Raw genomic sequence first — 26588 nt, forward strand, 5'->3', positions numbered from 1 at the left:
ATGGCTATGTGAGTGAGTCTCTACCACTCTGCAAGTGTCGTGAGTCTGTCTAAGCTTTGGGACTGTACATGTAGGTAGGCAGCTAGCTTCAGTGGGGGCTATTAGCTGTTGGCTTAGCATCTGGTCCCTGCATGTGTGCAGTTAGCACAGCAGAGTTCCAAAGCAAGCACAACCCTAGTCAGGGTATTAGAGCATCTGTTCCATTTCTGTATGCGAGTGACACAGATTAGTTGCAGAGCTTCTCTTTCATTTCTGTGTGCAAGAGACACAGCTCAGTTGCAGAGCTTCTCTTTCATTTATTTGTGTGAGTGACACAGCTCTGTTGCAGAGCTTCCCTTTCGTTTCTGAGTTTGAGTGGCACAGCTCAGTAGCAGAGCAGCACTTTTTGTTTCTGTACTGTTCCTCTCTGTGGAGTAACAGAGGTCCTGTTTACATGGAGTGATGTTAACCCAGTGTGTACAGGCAATTGCTCACCGTGTGCTCCGTCATTGTTTACTAGCAGCAGTTTTCTATTTCTGCACGGTGGACCCTGGGTTGCAATTGCACATTAGTAGTTATTTTATTTAGCACAATCAGCCAACCCTAACAACTGGTCGGTGTGCCAGAGAAAATCCCTCCCTTTTTTGCTTCAGAATGGCTGTGCTTACCAGCGGGATCGGCACTTAACTGCAACGAATTGAACTCAGCCTCATTTGGATTCATTTGCTACTTTGCAAGCTCCCTAACCCCCTCTCGTCTCCATTGGGAATACTCAACAACAAAATCCAGAGATGGTTACTACCTGATTACCCCATCCTGCCAATTTTCATGGGCTATTCAAATCCCACAAGGGTGTATTTCCACCTCTCTTACACCCTAATGTATGTGTGATAAAGTTATATATAGCGAGAGAAATAGACAATAATCTCTCTCCACCATCTATACCACACAAAAACAGAAAATATAATGAAACATTGTGGTTTAAAACGTAACTCTAACTAATTAGTTTCTAAAAACGGTTGTATTACCTCAAAAAGAATCATGTGAACCAATACACTGGCATGCAAATTTAACAGAATAGTAGTATTGGGGGGTTAAGAAATGAGTACATAGCAGTGGAATTTATATGAAGCAGCCAAAGGTGAGCTGTTCATTAAGTCCATGTGGACGTTGGAGACATGGCGGGACCTGTCACACATGGGGCACACTTTACTATGGGACAGAGATGATGGGATATGAACAGATAAGGGGTTGTCGCTGGGATTAATTATTGTGTCTACGCTCCACATGAGTAATGAGCGAATGTATTGCAGGGACCCCACTCCTTGAAGTTGTCGCTAAAAGGGAAAAGAAAACCAGTAACTGGTGAGATTGTTCCTTCTTTCTTGGAACTTTCAAAAAAATGTATCTGTGGCAAATATTTAGATGCTACATTTGGCAATGTATGGGAACAATGTGTTTAAAAATTGGCTCCATTGAACTCCCCATAATGGTGATTTGGTGTTAGGGGTCAAGTTCCCACCTCTGCACAGGGGGAATCTCAGGCCATCTCTGCTGTTGTCTCCCATTCTTCTTCTGCCACGGTGGAGCCTGCTCAGCAGAGACATTGATCCCAGTGTCTTGCTCAGTTTCACTCTGTGCAAAGTGTTACTGCTGCTTTTCCAGCTTCTGCCATTGAAGCCAGTGCTGGGCAATGGCGAGCAGACGATTTTGGGACTGCTTTTCCTCTTCTAAGCATGCCCAGGGCAAGATCTCCCGTTGGATATCGAGGGTCACATGCTCAGATACTGCAGCAGATCCCATTGGTCCTCCACGAAGGTCCTGAAGGTGCTCAACTTCTGTGGCAGCCTCCCATTGGTCCTTTTGGGAAGGTCCTGTACATGCTGCAGCTATAAAGGGTTCGCATGACCGCAAGGCCATGCGCTAGTGTACATTTGTATACGTGTGTATACGTGTGTGTGTGTTGATGAGTGCAAGTCATTCTTAAATATCCCTACCCTATTGTATGACTGTTCGCAAATGGTGTATGGCTGCTATGTAGCACCCGACTGAACTCTCAGCGTTATAACACACGAAAAAGCATCTACTACTATGACCGCCAGTACGGCGCCATTAGAGTGCTTCCTTAGCCCAAGTCTGGGTGGTTAGTGGCCACAAAGAACAAAACATAACCTTAACACACATACAAAAATATTAAAAACAGTCCCATAAAGACATTACCACAAAGGCCCTTCATATACTAGGCAGTTAAATAGCTCTGATCACTTTTATGAGGAAATCATATCATTTTAGAGCTATTATCCCTTAAAATGTAAACAAAGCGATACCACCAATCAATAGACAGCATTATAGTCCCCATGGTGATAACCACCCCCACAGAAATGTCCTTTTAATGCACAAACCAATCATGGTAATAGCTACGCCCCAGCCCACAGCACACACCAGTGTGAATGTCCACTTGCAATGACCAGACCCTATCAATCAAACACTGATAGGCAAAATCGATGTAGCTGTGAAACATGAGTTCCTCCATATGCGTAATTGAGTCAATCCTCTGGTGAACACACAGCTGGCCAAACTGCGCACGTCCAAGGTAACCCCGGCTTGTGCTTCTCCGGTGAAGGTATTATGCATGTCATCCAAAGTCCTTCTCAATCAGCGATGTCTAAGTGTCAAAAGGCACTCGCTGCGTATGTCCCAATCCAGAGGCTCCCTCTGGTCTGCCAAATCTCGCACAGGGAACCCATTTTCTTCACATCTCTTTTTCAGCGGTGCAGCTACAAGACCGAGAATGTGCTCAGGATACACAAATTAAAAATATTATACATATGAAAAATCTTAATTCCCAAAAGGGGGGAACATATATGCTGTCATAAATGTGGATCAATTGTCAAAATCACCTACATATCCATATATAAATATATTACGTGTAATTTATGTAATCAATTCATTCCACACAATAAATGAGGATGCAACATCAGACCAAACTGGAGGATAACAGAGTAAATAGTGAATGATCAATAGGTCAAAAAGAGTCTCAAGGAGACACAGACTGACCATATCCCCGCCTCCCTTACTGAAATCTGCCCAGCCTTAAGCTGCTTAGCATGCACAATCCGACATGGGCATAAGCATTCTACAAATTCGGCGTTCCAGTAGGGTCTTCTGCAGACAACACTCAACCTCAAAAGGCAAACATCACCAAATACGTTTAATAAAACATTTTGTAAGTATATATATATTAATGCTGTCAAAAATGTGGAAAATTATTGAAACAACTTACATATCCAGATACAGTTATATTACATATAATCTGTGTAACCATTATATTCAGCTCAATAGATGCATGCACATGCAAAAAATGCATGTGCATGCAAACATGGGCCACATCAGACACAACTGGAGCATAACAGAATAGATAATATATATTATGAATAATCACTAAATCAAAAGAAAAGAAGTCATAAACAAATATAAAATACTCGTATACCCTTCTCTCTTACTGATACCTGCCCAGCCAGGGCGAACATGTGTACAGTTCTAGGTTTTGGGGCCTTGTTAGGGGCTGGCGGCGTTACATCGATGACATCTTCCTGGTGTGGGATGGAGATAGGGATGAATTGGAATTGTTTTTTCTATATTTGAATGACATTTACCCAGAACTTGGGTTTACTATGGACTGTTCTCAAATAAAAATGCAGTTTTTGGATACATGTGTGTATAAGAGTGGGGGGAAGTTGCACACGGAACTCTTTGTGAAAGACACGGATAGAAATAACATCTTACACTTTTCTAGTGAACATCCGCGGAGGATGGTGGAATCCCTACCATGTAGTCAGCTACTAAGAGTGAGAAGAATTGTTTTGTTTGAGACCCATATTGATAAGAGACTTGATGAAATGTGTAAAAAGTTTCTTTGTAGGGGATATCCAAGGGTTGAACTTGATAAATTTAGAGAACGTGCCTTGAACATGGGTCGGGATGAACTCTTGGTCCCAAAGATGGGTGTGCAATCCCAGAAAAGGATACCGTTTGTTACCACCTATAATGGAATGAGTAAACAAGTCTCTAATATTATACGTAGACATTGGCCACTCTTAGGTAGGGGACATACTGATATTGTGGAATTTCAACAGCCTCTATTGTTCTCCTATAGACGAAATAGGAATCTGAAAGATCAATTGGTAGTATTGGATATAGGAAGTACGAAAAAAGATTTGCAAATTACCTTCAGCCGCCCAAGTTTGGGTAATTTCCCTTGCTTGGGATGTGCTTGTTGTAATAACATGATTAAGGGTTCCTCTTTCTGTCATCCACGTACAGGAAAAATTATGAGATACGTAGGAGGTTTACGTGCACTAGTAGTTGCGTAGTCTATATCCTGAGCTGCCCTTGTGGTCTCTTCTATGTGGGAGAGACCACTATGGAGGTTAAAGCGAGAATCAGTAAACATAAAAGTACCATTAGGACTGGACTGACTGAACTCCCCGTGCCTAGACATTTTCTGAGTATGGGTCATTCAATAAATCAGTTGAGATTTAGAGTAATAGATGACGTACCGACCTTGAGATGGGGGGGATCGTATCTCCCTTTTGAAGAAGAAGGAACTGAAATGGATTTTTGAACTTGATACCCTTTATCCAAAGGGAATGAATATTGAATATCAGCAGAACTGTTTCCTCTAGTAATCTGTGATTCTAATGTAGCTCTTCATCTGTGTATTGTTTTTAACTCTCTATTATATACCTATCTTGTCCCATATGAAAATTTCCTTTGCCCTCTGTAACCTAGGTGGGAAGTGTCCCTTAGCTAAGTATACCTACAAATCTGTTATTGTATCCATTTTTGTGACTGATTGTCTTTTGTGATTTTGTTGTTTACATCAGACCCAACTGGAACGTCTAAGGCTACTTTCAGTCCTATGTAACAACAGTCGCACTCAATAAGGAGAGTTCTTCTGAATTTTGTTAGTCAAAAAACGTGGTTTCTTTATTGTGAACAAACACCAAAATAAAGGTATCACCGCAGTGTTTCAAGGTAACGTTTCGACCCACAGGGTCTTTCTCAAACCTTACTGAAACAGAAAACAAAGTATACAAGGTATCACAAAACATGAACAAGTAACATATAGTATTTACAAAATTAATATATAGTATTTACAAAATTAATATGTACAAATACAAGGTCCCTATCTATTTGAAATATGTGTTATGTCGCCATGAAGGTCGACAGGAAGACAGCATTGCAGGACCCAACAAGATACTTGAGGAGATACATTGGTGAAAAACATCAGGGTAGTCCTCGGACGTAGTCATGGAAATGAGGAAACAATGGAATATCTGTGCGGCACAAGCTGCAGAAGCGGGGTGTACTGCAGGAATAATATCATACAGAAACCAAGACTATGGTAAAATCAACCAGTATTCTAGATAAACAATATAATATGAGTATAATGGTCAGGCAGGCAGAAATAGTATCGGACAAACATAATGCCATAATGCAGTGATATAGGTGAGGGTATGAGATACCCAGGTGGTGGATGCTGGTAGGGGCAAGAAAATGACAGAGGCAGGAAACTGAGGCAGGAAACTGACCTTTAAATAGTAGATACCGAGCAGAGGGCACATATCCCTGGAGAGGTGCAGGAGTCCCGTTAGGGGCTATGGGAAAGAATGCCACAGTGGTGAATATGATGATGGAGGCTATGAGTACAAAGCAGGGGAAAGGAGAGAACAGCGGATACAATTACCTGTAGCTAGAGAGTGACTGGCGTCTGCGGTGGTGGTGTGTGTGGGACCCGGAAAAGAGGCGCCTTTTGTGCCGGGCGGCAGGAAGTGCGGGGCATGGGGTGCGCAGGCGCACTGTGCAGTGCGCAGAGAGAGGTCTGGAACGCTTGGAAAAGACGAGCCAAGTTGCGCATGCGCAGTGTGCACAAAGGGCGAGGGGCGGGGATCACAGTGGTAATCGTCTGCGCAGGAGCGCAGAGTAGCGGTGAGACATGGATTGTAAATGAGAATGATGTGTAAGAGGACACAGAGTGCCATACTCCCCATGAAGAGATAGCTTGGTATGATGAGGAGAAACGAAAGGTCTCAGGCATAATGTGCTGGGAGCGCTGGTGGTACATAGTAACGAAACAGGAAAAGAGCCTGCTGGGGGCTGGCTGTATGTGACCTAGTGTGCAGGACTTGAAACATTGGGCAGGAACTATATGTAGAGGAAACTATAACCTTGTATACAACGGAGAGAATGTGTGTAAAAAATGGATGAAATGGAAAATTAGATGAAATGAAAAAATAAGATGAAATGAAAAAATAATAATCAAATAATGAAGCTAGAGGGAGCTGAAACAATGGGAAAACAATGCAACAACATACTGCTGAAAATAAAAATGCAGTAGAAAATGATGAACATTATGAAAAATAAACAAAAAATAATGATAATAAAATAAGGATGATCAAAAAGTAATAAAATAATAAAATAGAAATAAATTAGAAATAAATAAAAATAGAAATAAAAAAATAGAGAAAAAAAATGAAAAAATAAAGAATGAAAAAATACAATAAATGATGGAAAATACTAATAAATGAAAAAATGGGAAGAAAAGGGATTTATAGAAAGATATATGTAGAAACAAAATGTAAATGAATGAATAAAAGGTTGACGATTGCACCCGCTCCCTCGATGACGACCAACACCTTCGCTTTTGACGAGATGACAGCATCCAGGATACTATCAAGAATAACTACATCAGGTGATTTTCTCAAAACTCCTGCTCATGAAATACGGACTCGAGACTATGAAAGAGAACGGAAACGTTTGACTTCATATGATCTACACGCCACCACCCTGGCTGAATATCACAAACTCAGCAGAATACCACGGGGCCTGCGGTGCCACCTGAGACCCACCTTATTCTCAGATAAACCCGAATTCTGCGAGAAGTTCCAATCAATACTTAATAAGTGCTCCTTGGATATCATACTACTCACCATAGAGACCCTACAGACTGCCATCACTGAATCAGCACAGAAAATTACCTCCATTGAGGAACAACTTGGCTCAACCCTGTCCAGCACTGAGTGGCAAAACCTGAAAACCAGAACAGACAAAACCATTGAGGACCATCGTAAAGCTTTACAAGACAAGAAAAGACTTAAATTCCAGAGAGACTCTGACGACTATACACAATACCGGGTATATAGATGGAAAGATTCCACCAATACGGGCTCCTGGCGACGAAACTACAGCTACAACCCAAGATTTACCGGCTCACACAGTACAGACAGCAACAGCTCAACAGGCACTTTTTCTCAGAACCGTTTTTTTCAGAAACGACCACCAACCAGAGCACGTGGCCGACATATAGGAGGAGACGCACAAGGAGGGCCGCCCGCAAACACCGCAGATCGGATGAAGACCAGATCACAGGTAAACCCTCCACCTCCATTCTCAACATTTCCACATACACACTCAGCCCGTCTGAACTAGCTATCCTCCAACGGGGGCTTTCCTTTTGCCCAACCCCCCCATGGGATAAATTTCAATTATCCCAAGACCTCGAACATTTCTACAGAAACATTCGTCTGAAGACGCACTTTGGGCATGAACAAGAGACCAGAGGGAACAGAGTCCTTCCACCCGGAGGGAACCCTGCTCCCGAGCTATCCATTACTGACCTGGGTCTACGGAACCCAAGCAATTTCTGTCCCCCACGCTCATTCAATGCCACAGAAGCCTTTATTGATTTAGTGCACAGGGACATTAATAGGGTTCTAGACCAACACCAAAAGGGCCTTCTGCCTACAAGCAACAACATCTCACCCATTGAGAAACAAGCAATTAAGTCCCTTCAGGAAAATAAACATATTGTTGTAAAACCCGCCGACAAGGGCGGTGCTATTGTCATCCAGAACCACACTGATTACGTTAAAGAAATCCGTCGCCAACTGTCTGACACTACCACGTATTTACCCATCCCTCATGATCCGGTACTTACAATTAGGTCTAGAATACAACAGATCTTATCTAAATACGTAGCTTTGAACACTATTGACTCTAAAACTGCCACCTTCTTGGTAAATCAAAATCCGGTCACCCCAGTCTTTTACACTCTGCCCAAAGTCCACAAGTCCTTAGTAAATCCCCCCGGCCGCCCAATAGTGGCCTCGACGGATTCCATTCTAGCTCCAATTTCTGTCTTTCTGGAAAAGATACTTACACCACTAACTAAGAAAACTCAATCTTTTATTTTGGACACGGGCCATTTTCTCCATTCCATTAGCCAGATTACCAACATACCCTCTGATTGTATTCTGGCAACGTTCGATGTCAAGAGTTTATACACCTCTATAGACCACAACTTGGGTATCACCGCTGTCGCAGAACTTCTCCAATCATCCAACCTCAGCAATAACTCCACCCAACTATGCCTTGACCTTTTATCCATTGTTTTGAGGGAGAACTATTTCCTATTCGGGGATCAGTTTTACCTACAAACACGCGGGACCGCCATGGGCGCCAGCGTGGCGCCCGCTTACGCCAATATTTATATGGATAACTTCGAGCAATCATATGTCTACACCAATACCCTTTTCCAACAAAACAGCAAATGTTGGCTACGCTTCATAGATGACATTTTTTGCCTATGGGTGGGGTCTTCTGAGGACCTTTTATCTTTCACTGAGGTACTCAATTCCATAAGGCCGGAATTACAATTTACTCTAAATTGGCATGTGACACAGATTTCATTTCTGGACACCTTGGTGATTAAAAATGACATGGGTACCCTTTCCACCGATATTTTCACAAAACCCACTGATACCAACAACTTACTCCACTATACCAGTTGTCACCCCTCCTCAACTAAAAACAGTTTACCTCGCTCTCAGTTCGCACGAATCAAGAGGATAGTATCCGACACTAATCTCATTTCTACCCGCCTAGATGAGATGGCCAATAAATTTAGAAACAGACAATATCCTCAGGAACTCCTTACTAAAGAGAAGGCTAGAGCCACTGTACCTCAATCAATATCACCTACTGCCCCTACCAAAGAAAGGGTTACATTTGTTCATACACATCATCCTATAATGCCAAAAATCTACACCATCATCCATAAACATTGGTCTATCTTGACCAAATCCTACCCCAGTGTTGAAGCCTTCCAGACCCCTGCACTCATGTGTAAACGACGCCCACAGAACATCAGAGATAGCCTAGTTAGAGCGGACATAGGGAGTTTCTCTAGGGTCCCTAAACAGACCTTTCTTGGCACAGAACGTCGTGGTACATTCCCGTGCCTCAACTGTGCATGTTGCTCCAACATCATCAAAGGGGAAAGAATCACCCACCCCCACACCGGTAGATACTACAACATCAAAGGATTCTACACATGTGATACCAACTATGTTGTTTATCTCATAAAATGCCCGTGTGGTTTACTTTATGTGGGTGAGACCACCCAGCATCTACATGACAGAATTTCTAGTCACAAGTCCACCATACGCTGCAAAAAAACCTGGTTACCAGTTCCCCACCACTTCATCAGTGCGAACCACAGTGTCTCGCAACTGAGAGTGCAAGTGATTGAGCACGTTGAGAGGCCTCGAAGAGGGGGAGATCACATCAAACGATTGAAGGAAAGAGAGGCCTACTGGATTTATACCCTTCAAACACTGGCTCCAAGAGGCCTTAACCGAGAACTGGACCTCACATTCAAGTAACCATACTTGTATTACTGTAATGGAATTTTGATTACTGTCATTGAATTTTGACTTTTATACCCATACAGGTGGTGGATAAACGATCTTTTTTTCCTTTCAACTAAACTTTACTTTATTTTTCCAGACACACTAGTCCTCTGCCTTCCCCGTAGGGTGAGTATGGTACATTGTGCAGTTATATTTTTTCCAAATTTTTTTCATTTTTATTTTATATTTATTTATTTTTTATTTTTATTTTTTTATTATTTTTATTTTTATTTTTATCTTTATTTTATTTTATTCTTAATATTATTCTTCTTTTTCAATTTTCATCTCTCATTACGTTTTTTTCTTTTTCCTATTTTAATTTTTCCTTTTATTCATTCATTTACATTTTGTTTCTACATATACCTTTCTATAAATCCCTTTTCTTCCCATTTTTTCATTTATTAGTATTTTCCATCATTTATTGTATTTTTTCATTCTTTATTTTTTCATTTTTTTTCTCTATTTTTTTATTTCTATTTTTATTTATTTCTAATTTATTTCTATTTTATTATTTTATTACTTTTTGATCATCCTTATTTTATTATCATTATTTTTTGTTTATTTTTCATAATGTTCATCATTTTCTACTGCATTTTTATTTTCAGCAGTATGTTGTTGCATTGTTTTCCCATTGTTTCAGCTCCCTCCAGCTTCATTATTTGATTATTATTTTTTCATTTCATCTTATTTTTTCATTTCATCTAATTTTCCATTTCATCCATTTTTTACACACATTCTCTCCGTTGTATACAAGGTTATAGTTTCCTCTACATATAGTTCCTGCCCAATGTTTCAAGTCCTGCACACTAGGTCACATACAGCCAGCCCCCAGCAGGCTCTTTTCCTGTTTCGTTACTATGTACCACCAGCGCTCCCAGCACATTATGCCTGAGACCTTTCGTTTCTCCTCATCATACCAAGCTATCTCTTCATGGGGAGTATGGCACTCTGTGTCCTCTTACACATCATTCTCATTTACAATCCATGTCTCACCGCTACTCTGCGCTCCTGCGCAGACGATTACCACTGTGATCCCCGCCCCTCGCCCTTTGTGCACACTGCGCATGCGCAACTTGGCTCGTCTTTTCCAAGCGTTCCAGACCTCTCTTTGCGCACTGCACAGTGCGCCTGCGCACCCCATGCCCCGCACTTCCTGCCGCCCGGCACAAAAGGCGCCTCTTTTCCGGGTCCCACACACACCACCACCGCAGACGCCAGTCACTCTCTAGCTACAGGTAATTGTATCCGCTGTTCTCTCCTTTCCCCTGCTTTGTACTCATAGCCTCCATCATCATATTCACCACTGTGGCATTCTTTCCCATAGCCCCTAACGGGACTCCTGCACCTCTCCAGGAATATGTGCCCTCTGCTCGGTATCTACTATTTAAAGGTCAGTTTCCTGCCTCAGTTTCCTGCCTCTGTCATTTTCTTGCCCCTACCAGCATCCACCACCTGGGTATCTCATACCCTCACCTATATCACTGCATTATGGCATTATGTTTGTCCGATACTATTTCTGCCTGCCTGACCATTATACTCATATTATATTGTTTATCTAGAATGCTGGTTGATTTTACCATAGTTTTGGTTTCTGTATGATATTATTCCTGCAGTACGCCCCGCTTCTGCAGCTTGTGCCGCACAGATATTCCATTGTTTCCTCATTTCCATGACTACGTCCGAGGACTACCCTGATGTTTCTCACCAATGTATCTCCTCAAGTATCTTGTTGGGTCCTGCAATGCTGTCTTCCTGTCGACCTTCATGGCGACATAACACATATTTCAAATAGATAGGGACCTTGTATTTGTACATATTAATTTTGTAAATACTATATATTAATTTTGTAAATACTATATGTTACTTGTTCATGTTTTGTGATACCTTGTATACTTTGTTTTCTGTTTCAGTAAGGTTTGAGAAAGACCCTGTGGGTCGAAATGTTACCTTGAAACACTGCGGTGATACCTTTATTTTGGTGTTTGTTCACAATAAAGAAACCACGTTTTTTGACTAACAAAATTCAGAAGAACTCTCCTTATTGAGTGCGACTGTTGTTACATAGGACTATATTCTGGAGTATCCCTCCAAGTTCAGTCTGCACCAACACTAGCGAGAGTGCACATCTTGTCCTGTACTACGATAAGGCTACTTTCACACTAGAGTCGGTGCGGGGCCGTCGCGCTGCGTCGGCCCGACATACCAAAGCATACTGTGCAAGCGCTGCACAACGGGGGCAGCGGATGCTGTTTTTCCATGCATCCGCTGCCCCATTGTGAGGTGCGGGGAGGTGGGGGCGGAGTTCCGGCCGCGCATGCGAGGTCGGAAATGGCAGACCGTCGGCACAAAAAGACATTACATGTAACGTTTTTTGCTTCCGGCGGTCCACCACAACACGACGCAACCGTCGCACGACGATTGCGACGTGTGTCAATACAATGCAATGCAATGTTAGTCTATGGGGAAAAAACGCATCCTGCAGACGACTTTGCAGGATGCGTTTTTTCGCCAAAACGACTCTTTGTGACGTATGCAAAAAAACGCTAGTGTGCAAGTAGCCTAACTTGTAGAATGCTTGTGCCCGTGTCGGATTACAACAGCTAAGCAGCCTGCGGGTGGCAGGTATCAGTATGAGAGACGGGTATATGAGTATTTTATATTTGTTTATAACTTCTTTTCTTTTGATTTAGTGATTATTCATAATATATATTATCTATTCTGTTATGCTCCAGTTGTGTCTGATGTTGCCCATGTTTGCATGCACACGCATTTTTTGCATGTGCATGCATCTATTGTGCTGAATATAATGGTTACACAGATTATATGTAATAGAACTGTATCTGGATATGTAAGTTGTTTCGATAAGTTTTCACATTTTTTTGATGTTTGACTTTTGAGGTTGAGTGTTGTCTGCAGCAGACCCTACTGGAATGCCGAATTTGTAGAATGCTTATGCCCATGTTGCATTGTGAATGCTGAGCAGCTTAAAGCTGGGCAGATTTCAGTAAGGGAGACGGGGATATGGTCAGTCTGTGTCTCCTTGAGACTCTTTTTGACCTATTCATCATTCACTATTTACTCTGTTATCCTCCAGTTTGGTCTGATGTTGCATCCTCATTTATTGTGTGGAATGAATTGATTACATAAATTACACGTAATATATTTATATATGGATATGTAGGTGATTTTGACAATTGATCCACATTTATGACAGCGTATATGTTCCCCCTTTTGGGAATTAAGATTTTTCATATGTATAATATTTTTAATTTGTGTATCCTGAGCACATTCTCGGTCCTGTAGCTGCACCGCTGAAAAAGAGATGTGAAGAAAATGGGTTCCCTGTGCGAGATTTGGCAGACCAGAGGGAGCCTCTGGATTGGGACATACGCAGCGAGTGCCTTTCGACACTTAGACATCGCTGACTGAGAAGGACTTTGTATGACATGCATAATACATTCACCGGAGAAGCACAAGCCGGGGTTACCTTGGACGTGCGCAGTTTGGCCAGCTGTGTGTTCACCAGAGGATTGACTCAATTACGCATATGGAGGAACTCATGTTTCACAGCTACATCGATCTTGCCTATCAGTGTTTGATTAATAGGGTCTGGTCATTGCAAGTGGACATTCACACTGGTGTGTGCTGTGGGCTGGGGCATAGCTATTACCATGATTGGTTTGTGCATTAAAAGGACATTTCTGTGGGGGTGGTTATCTCCATGGGGACTATAATGCTGTCTATTGATTGGTGGTATCGCTTTGTTTACATTTTAAGGGATAATAGCTCTAAAATGATGATTTACTCATAAAAGCGATCAGAGCTATTTAACTGCCTAGTATATATAGGGCCTTTGAGGTAATGTCTTTATGGGACTCATGAATGAAAAGAAAAAAGCCTCCGCACAGCTGTTTGTAGCTACACTCTGTTTTGCAAACCACCCTTATAACAGAAAAGCCGGCAAAATATCCCTTATACATTGAACGGGGTGCAGCTTCCAAAGTAACACACTGTAGTCCATAAAAAGATGAAAAAGAAGTGCACTTACCCGTATGTAGTAGTCACAATTTTATTCGGACATATTACAAAACGTGCAGGGAGGGGTGTGTAAAAACGCAGACAACGGCCGTTTCGTGCCTCAGCACTTCAACGGGTCCTAACCCTGCGCTCCAATTCTTGGCAGTAACTCAGGGTTTGTCCATGGTCAGCCAGTTTGCTGTCCAATTCCAGACTCTAGCCTCTGAGCAAGAATGGCCAGATAAAGTTTTTATTCCGGTGTTCTGGAGAGGAATGGCAGACCATGTGAAGGACGCCTTGGCCACCAGGAAGATTCTCACCACACTGGAGGAGCTCATTTCCATATCTACCCACATCAACCTCCGTTTTAACGAGCAAAGGCTAGGGCGGACCCAGTGTAGGCAGAGGTTTCGGCTGGCTCCTACCTTTGCCAGACCTCTAGAATCTCCTGTTCTTGCGTCTGACTCCCATGAGGCCATGGAGGTTTCTTGAGCGGAACCTAAATCTCAAACCGCTCGAGTACCCATGGTTTGTAGAAATTGCCAACAGCGACATTATGCAAATAAATGTCCTTGGCAGTCGGGTAAACGATCGCATCTAGTAACCATTGGAGGGGGTTCACTAGACACAGCTGCGTTTTCCTCCAAGCTGTCTTTCAAAGGGACAATCATGTTAGGCTCATCCTCTCTAACAGTCGAACTATGTGTGGATTCTGGGGCGGAGAGAAATTTCATGTCCTCTGCTTTTGCTCTGTGCCACACAATACCTCTGGTGAAGCTCACCAAACCGGTAACTGTTAGAGTAGTGAATGGGTCGACACTCCCTTTACAGATCACACACCAGACTGTCCCTTTCACGTTGTCCATGTCCCCTTCCCACCAGGAGATAATTTCCCCTCTTGTCCTTCCCGAGGGAATGGATGAGATTCTGCTGGGAATACCCTGGCTCCGTTTCCACTCCCCACATATTGAGTGGACCTCTGGGAGGATATTGGGTTGGAGTGAGTCTTGCAAGGGCAGATGTGTGAGAGAGTGCGTACAGGTTTCCACTACCGAGATACCCGCAGATCTTTCATCCCTTCCCAAGTGCTATTGGTGCTATGCAGACATCTTCTCCAAAAAGGCTGCAGAGACCCTTCCACCTCATCGCCCCTATGACTGTCCTATTGATCTCATGCCTGGAGCTGAACCTCCTCGGGGACGGGTCTATCCCCTCTCTCTCCCTGAGACAGAGGCTATGTCTCAATACATCCAGGAGAATTTGGCAAGAGGGTTCATTAGGAAGTCAGTGTCACCTGCAGGGGCAGGGTTCTTCTTCATGCAGAAGAAGAATGGGGAATTACATCCATGCATCAATTACAGGGGTGTTAACGCCATCACCATTAAAAATAAGTACCCATTGCCCCTGATTTCTGAGCTCTTTAACAGGCTAAGGGGAGCAAGGGTATTCACCAAATTAAATCTGCGGGGTGCTTATAACCTGATTCGCATTCATGAGGGGGACGAATGGAAGACGACTTTTAATACCAGGGATGGGCACTATGAGTATCTGGTGATGCCCTTCGGGCTCTGTAATGCCCCAGCCATTTTCCAAGACTTTGTCAATGATATCTTCCGGGATATGCTCTCCACCTCGGTCATAGTCCATCTGGATGATATTCTCATCTTCTCTCCAGATATTGTCTCCCACCGGAGAGATGTTGGCAGAGTCTTCGACCTCTTACGGGCTAATTCCCTCTATGCAAAGTTGGAGAAGTGTGTGTTTGAGCAGGAGTCTTTACCTTTCCTGGGCTATATCATCTCCGCCCAGGGATTGACTATGGATCCTGCCAAACTACAGGCTGTGATGGACTGGCAAGAACCCCATTCTCTTAAAGCGGTGCAGCGCTTTATGGGGTTCATTAATTACTATCGCCAGTTCATTCCCCACTTCTCAACTTTGGTAGCTCCCTTGGTAGCCCTCACCAAGAAGGAAGCAAATGCCAAATTGTGGTCTGAGGAGGTCTCCAAGGCTTTCACTTCTATTATTCCATCGGGGATAGGGAGTTGCTAGCAATGAAGTTGGCCTTCTCAGAGTGGAGACATCTTTTGGAGGTAGCTCGCTTTCCCTTCCAAGTCTTCACGGACCACAAAAATGTGGTTTATTTACGTACAGCTCAGCGGCTGAATTCTCATCAGGCCAGATGGCCCTTGTTCTTCTCCCGGTTCCACTTCACCCTCCATTATCTCGCTGGGGAGAATAACATTTGTGCTGATGCCCTCTCTCGCTCCATTGTGTCATCTGAGGAGGAGGAAGGGGAGCCTCGGCTTATTGTCCCTTCTGAGAACCGTAGCTCCAATTTCACTAGAGTCTGTGCCTCCGGGCAAGACTTTTGTACCCATTAATTTGCAACCGGAGGTTCTCTCTTGGGCTCATTTGTCCAGAGTGGGTGGACACTTTGGGGCAAAAAGGACATCTGAGCTGCTGGTGAGAACGTACTGGTGGCCACATATGGTCCGTGACGTCGGAGACTATATTCGGGCATGTGTCTCCTGCTCCAAAAACAAGTCTCCTCGACAACGGCCAGCTGGGTTATTATATCCCCTGCCAGTGGCAGACAGGCCCTGGGAGATGGTCAGGATGGACTTTGTGGTGGGTTTGCCCAAGTCTCATGGCTGTACCATCATTTGGGTTATCACCGATCATTTTTCTAAAATGATGCACTTGGTACCGCTTCCACGGCTACCTTCTGCACGGGCCTTGGCAGTGTTGTTCATAAAACACATCTTCTGCCTACACGGTATGCCGGACAAAATTTTCAGTGACCGGGGTCCCCAGTTTGCGTCTCGGTTCTGGAGAGAGCTTTGTCATCTTCTCAGCATTGAGTTAAATCTCTCTTCTGCATATCATCCCGAGACGAATGGGTTGATAGAGAGGGCCAACCAGACCTTGGTCACATATCTTCAACATTTTGTTTCAGCCAGGCAGGATGACTGGGCATCTTTGCTATCGTTGGCATAGTTTGCGCTGAACAACGCTGTAGTCGACTCCACTGGACAGACTCCATTCCTCCATAACTATGGTCAGCATCCGCAGGTACCTGTGCTCATGCCCGTGTCTTCCGCTGACTCCAGGGTGGCAGACTGGGCTGTGGAGGCATGGGACATTTGGGACCGCACTCAGGATGCCATTCGGGCCTCCAAGGAGTGAATGAGAACATCCACCGATGCACATCAGTGCCCCTCTCCGCCTTTTGCTCTTGGCGATTTAGTTAGGCTCTCCACCCGTAACATCAGGCTGCGAGTTGAGTCCACTAAGTTTGCACCCCGCTACTTGGGTCCTTCCAAGGTCCTCAAACAGGTGAACCCTGTGGTCTACCATTTAGCCCTTCCGCCACACCTGGGTATCACCAACACCTTTCATGTGTCCCTCTTGAAGCCCGTATACATGTCCCGGTTTTCCGAGTCATCTGCCGGGACATCGAGTTCGTCTATGGATGATTACGAGGTGAATGCTATTTTGGAGTGCAAGGTGGTACATGGCAAAAAATTTTATTTGGTGGACTGGAAGGGTTGTGGTCCTGAGGACAGGTCCTGGGAGCCCTCTGAGCACATTCGGGCTCCGCAGCTTATTGCTGCCTTCGAGCGTAGCGTGGTCCAAGGAGGGAGGGGCCCTAGGGGGGGGGGAATGTTAGGGGTCGAGTTCCTGCCTCTGCACAGGGGGAATCTCGGGCCATCTCTGCTGCGGTCTTCCTTTCTTCTTCTGCCGCAGTGGAGCCTGCTCAGCGGAGATGTCAGTCCCAGCATCTTGCTCAGTCTCACTCTGTGCAAAGGGTTACTGCTGCTTTTCCAGCTTCTGCCATTGAAGCCAGTGCTGGGCAGCGTCGAGCAGATGCTCTTAGGACTAAGTCCTGCTTTTCCTCTTCTGAGCATGCCCAGGGCAAGATCTCCCATTGGAGATCGAGGGTCACATGCTCAGATACTGCAGCAGATCCCATTGGTCCTCCACGAAGGTCCTGAAGGTGCTCAACTTCTGTGGCAGCCTCCCATTGGTCCTTTCGGGAAGGTCCTGTACATGCTGCAGCTATAAAGGGTTCGCATGACCGCACAGCCATGCGCTAGTGTATATTTGTATACGTGTGTGTGTTGATGAGTGCAAGTCATTCTTAAATATCCCTTCCTTATTGTATGACTGTATGGCTGCTATCTAGTGACTAAACTCTCAGCGTTATAACACACGAAACAGCGTCTACTACTGTGACCGCCAGACGGCGCCACGCACCATTAGAGCGCTTCCTTAGCCCAAGTCTGGGTGGTTAGTGGCGTCCGCCAGTACGGCTCAGTTCGCACTCTTGTGCTCAAAATTATTATTTCTATTTATCTCTTACACCCAGTAGCGGTGTAGAGCGCAAGTAGTCTAGACGGACTCAAATCCCGAGTCTTGGGACTGAGTTCGGTGACTCCTTGCCTGCACTCTTTTGTGCGGTACCGTGGCCCTGTGACTTAACAGCGTTCGCTTCCACCGCCATATAGTGCTGCCATTTGCTAGCAGCAGGTTCTCACCTGCACGGTGGACCCCAGACTGCGAACGCACCAAATAACATCTCACATTTTACTCGGTGCGTTCCGCCAGTCCTAACATTTGGGCTTTTTGTTGGTTCACATAAATATTTCAGATGGTGTGATGGATGTTATAAAATCTCCTTCTTCCCAAACAGGGAGTTGAATGATCTGTTATTTTTCCAGGAAAGGGAACATAAATGTTTGTTATATTTGTTATTATTTTGCGCTAGTGTATTGGTTCACATGATTCTTTTTGTGGTAATACAACTTTTTTTCATAAACTAACTAGTAAAAGTTACGTTTTAAACCACAATATCTGGAATAAGGTCCATAAAGGAGAATCTGAGTCAATGTGTGGATGAACACCTTCAACCACTCATAGTCAGAACTCTGGGGTATCATAAGGATACCACTACATTTCTCAAATTACGTGACACATTTCAAAGGCATGTTGATTTTTTTTGTCATGTGACGTGATAATCTTGTATTCATCCATTCTACACTCTTTGACTTGTGTTGCCATTCAACATCACCTTAACAGATATAGTGTATACTTACCTAATTTGAAATGTTGAAATGTTGTATTCTATCAGCCTTGTAATACCTACTAAAACATATTTTTCACATTCAATTCAGAGCTTTTTCTTCAAATTTTGGGTCCCCCAATGGGCTCAAAATTTTCCTCTACCCTCGCCATCTTATATATGTCCTGAAGGGAGGACATTTTTATTTTTTCAGAGAACAATCCATATCTTGAACACATCAATTGGTTTGTAAGATGTGTGGATGGCCTCCTCATTGTCTGGCAAGGGGACACCTCCAGACTTTAGGGGTTGACCACATATCTCAATTTAAAATAGACTACAGTTACATTTCACAATCAATACTCCCTCTAAACAAGTTTCCTTTCTAGATGGAATCCTACTAGGAAAACCAATGACACAGATGGTTGAAACCTCTCTTTATAGAAAACCTGTCTCCGGGAATACTATTTTACTTTCTTCCAGCTCCTACCCTCGCCATGCTACACACGCTATACCTTGTTCCACTGACATTGCATTCAACCAGTAAAGTATCATCATTAGTGTTGAGCGATACCGTCCGATACTTGAAAGTATCGGTATCGGAAAGTATCGGCCGATACCGGCAAAGTATCGGATCTGATCCGATACCGATACCCGATACCAATACAAGTCAATGGGACTCAAGTATTGGAAGGTATCCCTGATGGTTCCCAGGGTCTGAAGGAGAGGAAACTCTCCTTCAGGCCCTGGGATCCATATTAATGTGTAAAATAAAGAATTAAAATAAAAAATATTGATATACTCACCTCTCCGACGCAGCCTGCACCTTACCGAGGGAACCGGCAGCCTTCTTTGCTTAAAATGCGCACGTTTAGTGCCTTCCGTGACGTCACGGCTTCTGATTGGTTGCGTGCCGCCCATGTGACCGCGACGCGACCAATCACAAGCCGTGACGTAATTCTCAGGTCCTAAATGCCTAATTCTAGGCATTTAGGACCTGAGAATTACGTCACGGCTTGTGATTGGTCGCGTCGCGGTCACATGGGCGGCACGTGACCAATCAGAAGCCGTGACGTCACAGAAGGCACTAAACGCACGCATTTTAGGCAAAGAAGGCTGCCGGTTCCCTCGGTAAGGTGCAGGCTGCGTCGGAGAGGTGAGTATATCAATATTTTTTATTTTAATTCTTTATTTTACACATTATATCGATCCCGATACCGATTCCCGATACAACAAAAGTATCGGATCTCGGTATCAGAATTCCGATACCGCAAATATCGGCCGATACCCGATACTTGAGGTATCGGAATGCTCAACACTAATCATCATAAGAAAAAACTTCATGATCGAGTCTACAATAGCCTAAACCTCAAACATACTCTGAAAAATGTTGCTAACAAATCTAGATACTAGTTTCAATATAGAGACCAACTTCCTAAAAATAGTTCCCATCTCCCCAATATATTTTTGACTGCCTATAGCCCACAGTTCAATGATATTAAAATGACCATCCTTAAGTATTTACCCATCATGAATCAGAACAATTTGCTACCCAAAAATATTGATGATGGCTGTAGATGCGATGTGTGAAGAGGGCTAACAATTCAACAAGTTGTCACCCTAGTCTAGGTGGAAAATCAATTCCAGCATCTACTTGGCTCACAACAAAGGCTTTCCATTAATGTGCTGGGAATAGGTGTAACATATATGCATTTGCACTGGACAAAACCCGTTCTTTTACAAAACCTCTGAATAATAATTACAAGATTATCTCCTTCATTAACTGTTATACAAAATATGTTGTATACTGCAATGCATGTTTAGCATGTAAATTAAAATACATAGGCAGTACTACTCATAAAATTAAGAAAAAGATTACAGAGCACATTGCAAACATTGGGAACATATTTGGGTGCTTTTAAACATTTTATTACAGTGCATAAAAATAATCTTACACACTCTTTTTTTTTTAATAGAGAAGGTTGCATGTCCAAAACTTGGCGGCAACTGGAAAAAGCAGCTGTACTTTAAGATAAATTTTAAGAATAATTTGTTTTACATTTACTAAATGATGTTTTGTTAGGGTTAGCAGATTGCACTAAATAAAATGAAGCACAATCGCAACCCAGGGTCCACCGTGCAGAGATGCTGCTGCTGCTAGTGAATAATGACGGAATACATGGCGAGCGATTGCTCGTACACACTGGGTTGAGCGCCACTCAGCATGAACAACATGTGAACTGAACTCGCACAAAGAAACTAAACAGATGCTCTGCAACTAAGCTGTGTCACTCGCACACAGAAATGAAAACAATGCTCTGCAACTAATCTGTCATTTGCACACCAAAACCAAAGAGTAGCTTTGCAACTGAGCTGTGTCAATCACACAGAACGAAAGAGATGCTCTGCAACTGAGCTGTGTCACTCGCATACAAAAATGGAACGGATGCTCTAAGCTTAATACCCTGACTAGGGCTGTGCTTGCTCTCAAAATATTCTGTGCAAACCGCACACATGTAGAACCCAGATGCTAAGCCAATTGCTAATTGCCCCCACTGACGCTAGCTGCCTGCCTACATGTACGGTCCCAAGCTAGACAGACACACAACACTAGAGTGGTAGAGTCTCTACCAACATAGCCGTACATAAAATCATACTAGCACACCGCTGTGCGCCTCTGAGAACCTTTTATACACTAGGCTCATGTCCAGTCGGACAAGACCTGGCCTGTGGACCAATCCGGCACTGCCACACTGTAACAACTCTGCTAGCATCACGGCATGGCCTCTCATCTCTCACACACCATCTTACCCACTGCTCCAGGTCATGTTGTGGTCTCTGTCTGCTGCCAGATCCATGCTCTGTGTCTCTTGCTTTCTGCCAGCTCTCTGCATGCTTCCTGGCTGTGTGCATAGGGAGGCAGCGCCAGAACTCTCTGGTTCTTATAGAATCAGGGCACACCTGTCTAATGTGTTCCTGACCAACTACCAAGAGGCCTCCAGTATTTAGGGCAGCTCCACTCTGTGGACTGGGCCTGTGCAATATGTTAACTCAGTTAGTGTTTTGCTTCTGAGTTGCCAGGCCTTGCTCTGTGTTCCTCCTTCTCTGGAGGTTCTACTCCTAGCTTTGCCTTGATCTTGTCTTTCTGCCCTCCAGGAGGCTGCATATCCTGGTCTCAGTGTTTCTGTTCTAGCCTTGCCTTGATCTTGTTGTCCGCCCTCCAGGAGGCAGAATATCCTGGTCCCTGTGTCTTTGTTCTTGTCCCTTGTCTTGTTCAATTACCTTGTCTGAACTTTGTCCTACCTCTGTCTCCTTGTCTGTGTCTTTCCTTGTGTCCTCTGTTTGCTTATGCTCCGCACTCTTGCGACTCTGCTTGCTCTTTACCCCTGTGACTTTGCCTGTGCTCCGCTCTCTTGCAGCTTTAACTCTGCTCCCCACTCCTGCGGTTCTGCTCCGTTCTATTCTGCTCTGCTCCTGCTGCAGAAAGCTCTTGCTGCAGCTCCTCTCCGCATTTCTTGCGGTTCTGCTTTGCTTAGCTTCTGTTGCTGCTCTATCTCTTGCTGCTCTACCGCTCCTATCCGCAGCCTTGCAGTTCTCTTCCTGTGTGAACAGGTCCCAACCTGTTCCTTCATACTTCATTAATTCCTGCTTGTTTCCTTACCTGCAACTCCTGTGTGAACAGGTCCCAACCTGTTCCTTCATACTTCATATCCGTACCTGCACCTCCTGTGTGAACAGGTCCCTACCTGTTCCTTCATACACCAGAAAACCTGCCCTGTGTCTCTGCCGTGCCTGCCCTGTGTATCTGCCATGCCTGCCTGTCCTGTGTCTCAGCCGTGCCTGCCTGCCCTGTGTCTCAGCCGTGCCTGCCTGCCCTGTGTCTCAGCCGTGCCTGCCTGCCCTGTGTCTCAGCCGTGCCTGCCTGCCCTGTGTCTCAGCCGTGCCTGCCTGCCCTGTGTCTCAGCCATGCCTGCCTGCCCTGTGTCTCAGCTGTGCCTTCCTGCCCTGTGTCTCAGCCGTGCCTTCCTGCCCTGTGTCTCTGCCGTGCCTTCCTGCCCTGTGTCTCTGCCGTGCCTTTTTGCCCTGTGTCTCTGCCGTGTCTGCCAGCCCTGTCTCTCTGCCATGCCTGCCAGCCCTGTGTCTCTGCCATTCCTGCCAGCCCTGTGTCTCTGCCATTCCTGCCAGCCCTGTGTCTCTGCCGTGCCAGCCTACTCGTCTGAGTTTCATCTGTGCTTATCTGCTAGTCCTGCCTGATGCCCGCACCTGTCCTAATGTTCCTGTTCTCCAAGTGGGATTGGCAGCCACAGCCAGACACCACCCTGGAGTAGCACCTGGCAGCTGCCTGCCACACAAGTCTGACCTCACCATCAGTAGGCTCCAGAGAAAACCAAGGCAGCTGTCATAGTCATGCCCCTTCCAGGGTAATCTGGTTCGTGGCACAGTGGGGCCACAAACCCCCTGGCTCATGCCCAACAGTCAGGGTGTGAGCGTGACACACATCATAAGAGCAGCTGACATGCAACCACCAATGAGAAGATACCATGTCACGAACATGATCAATAAGGTGATTTCTGGACTTAGACTCCAGAGTGTCAGGTCACCGCTGCTTGTCGCTGGTTACCATAGGCTTGGCTGGAGAGCCAGCAGTAACCAAATGAATGCCTCGAGCCTGAGCAAAGCGCTGGGACCGATGTCTATGCTCAGCAGCACCCGCAGCAGCCAAACCTGAATGGGTGATCTCAGAGTCACATAAGACTTGGGATCTATCCCGTGCAGCTGGAGAATCCCATCACCTAACATGTGTCCCTCCTTGACTCTACACTGTATGTCATCATTCCTTGTGCAACTTGTGTTTCTTTAATGTAATTAAGTTTATTAGTCACTGATTGGTATATTTTCCTTTATATGTCTGTTCTGATTTCTGTTGTAATACCCTATGACTAAGGGCTCTACTAGGGCACCAGTAACTCATCAAGTTTCTTTTATCCCAAATTTTATCATGCTGTAATACATATTAATTTTACCTGGACAGCTGTGCCAGATCAAATCCTTCCTCCCTCTACTTAACCAAGACCTGCCAAACATTGCCTTTCAGGGTCTATGGATGACCCTCCTTATAATTTTTTCCTAGCTTTGCACTTTCTGCAAAGTCTTTTATGAGTGTAGAAGTACATCAACTACACATTCACAATATTTACATTAAATACTTTTTTCTGGATTCAATTAATCGTTCATACAGTTGAACACAGTTCTTGTTACATTACGATGGTATGTAAAACTGCAAATAAATAGTTGAAAATTGATTCTGGATTAAATTACTCATCCTTAGATTATTACGTACTTTGGGGTAAATGTCAGTGATTTATAACCCTCCAAAAAAAGCATTAAAGCGTTTATATGGATTCAATTGCTTATCTATATACTATTATGTGCTCTGAGATGCATTGCAGTGGTGTATGCCTGTCGAAAAAAAGAGTTGAAGCATTTTTTGGGATTCAATTACTCATCTTTATACTATTACGTGCTCTGGGTTACATTTCGATGGTATATCTAACCCTCAAAAAATTGTTAAAAACTTTATCGATATTATATTGCGCATCCATAGAGTATTGTGTCTTCTTGAGTACATTTCGGTGGTATCTAACATTAAAAAAATGTTAAAAAATGTATCCGCATTATATTGGTCATCCATAGAGTATCACATCTTCTTGAGTATATTTCTGTGGTATCTAACTCTCAAAAAAATGTTCAAAAAATTGTCTATTATATTTCTCATTCATAGTGTTACATTTTCTTGAGCACATTTTGGTGGTATCTAATCCTCCAAAAAATTGTTACATTTTTTTTGGTGTTTTATTGCTCATCTACAGTATAGAATATTACATGTTCTCGTGGACATTTCAGTGGTATATAACCCTCAAAACAAGTTCTCAATTTTTTTTCGGTATTATTGTATTATGTGTTATTGGTTACATTTCGGTAGTATATAACACTACAAAAAAGCAGTGAGAAATTTGTCTGGATTAAATTTCTCATCCATACAATATTAGATGCTTTCTGTAAAATTTTGCAGGTATAGTACACTCACAAAAACCCTTCCAAAACTTTTTTTGGATTCAATGATTCATCCATACACTCTAACAATGTTCTTGTTACATTTTGCTGGTTTATTAACACTAGAAGTCCCAGAAATTTCGAGCTCCCCCCTGAAGTCCTGAAAGAGGGTCAAATGACCCTCAAGGCCCCGTCACACATAGCGATTTACCAACGATCACGACCAGCGATACGACCTAGCCGTGATCGTTGGTAAGTCGCTGTGTGGTCGCTGGGGAGCTGTCACACAGACAGCTCTCTCCAGCGACCAACGATCAGGGGAACGACTTCGGCATCGTTGAAACTGTCTTCAACGATGCCGAAGTCCCCCTGCAGCACCCGGGTAACCAGGGTAAACATCGGGTTACTAAGCGCAGGGCCGCGCTTAGTAACCCGATGTTTACCCTGGTTACCAGCGTAAATGTAAAAAAAAAAAAACAGTACATACTCACCATCTGATGTCCGTCAGGTCCCTTGCCGTCTGCTTCCTGCTCTGACTGAGCCGCCGTACAGTGAGAGCAGAGCGCAGCGATGACGTCACTGCTGTGCTGCGCTCTCACTGTACGGCCGGATCTCAGTCAGAGCAGGAAGCAGACGGCAAGGGACCTGACGGACATCAGATGGTGAGTATGTACTGTTTTTTTTTTTTTGGTAACCAGGGTAAACATTGGGTTACTAAGCGCGGCCCTGCGCTTAGTAACCCGATGTTTACCCTGGTTACCAGTGAAGACATCGCTGGATCGGTGTCACACACACCGATTCAGCGATGTCAACGGGACCTCAACGACCAAAAAACGGCCCAGGCCATTCCGACACGACCAGCGATCTCACAGCAGGGGCCTGATCGCTGGTACGTGTCACACATAGCGAGATCGCTACTGAGGTCGCTGTTGCGTCACAAAACTTGTGACTCAGCAGCGATCTCGCTAGCGATCTCGCTATGTGTGACAGGGCCTTTAGTCCAAACTGACAACTCTGATGGCTCCAATTAGCATCCTTTCATTTGTAAATGTGGCCATTGCCTGAGGAATCTGCAGGAGGCAATTGTGTTGATCCACCTCAACAAAGGTCTTGCAAGAGAGTGTAAACAAAAGAATGTAAGCTACTCCTGAGTGTGTCTGCCCATCCCCCAGCTGCATTGTTGTGCAGGGGATATGCATAAGGTTGCTAACACCTTAGCAAATTTGCATGCAGCATTTGGTGCTGTGGGGCATAAATAGGTGACTGCTTCATCTATTTTGTTCACAAGAAACAAAATGCAGAGAAGGCACACCATTCAACAGGCATTGGAACTGATACTGAGCAACACCAACCCTTCTGACTCAGATGGAGAAGACATAGTCCTTCAACCGGATTCGGGCTCTGAGCTGTCTTCAGGTTAGATTTTTCAAATTACCGGTTTTTATTTCCTGACTATCTTTTTTATGCTAGGTTCACATTTGAGAGAATTTCAGTTCCCTGCGAATCCAGCAGGGAACTTAGAAATTTTTTCAGCCTCCACATGTTCCCCGCATGTGGGAGAGCGGGGAACGCGGTCCCTAGCAACCCACTGTGTTTACTGGTTACCAGCATCCCTGTTGTGAATTCCGTTCTCGGGCTCCCTCCTGTGGTCATGAGCGGTACTGTGTGAGTTTGTTCTAGGGCTCCCTCTGGTGGCCTTTAGCGATATGGCTGGTCTTGGC

This window comes from Ranitomeya variabilis, chromosome 3 (genome assembly GCF_051348905.1).
Source record: "Ranitomeya variabilis isolate aRanVar5 chromosome 3, aRanVar5.hap1, whole genome shotgun sequence".
Classification (NCBI taxonomy): Eukaryota; Metazoa; Chordata; class Amphibia; order Anura; family Dendrobatidae; genus Ranitomeya; species Ranitomeya variabilis.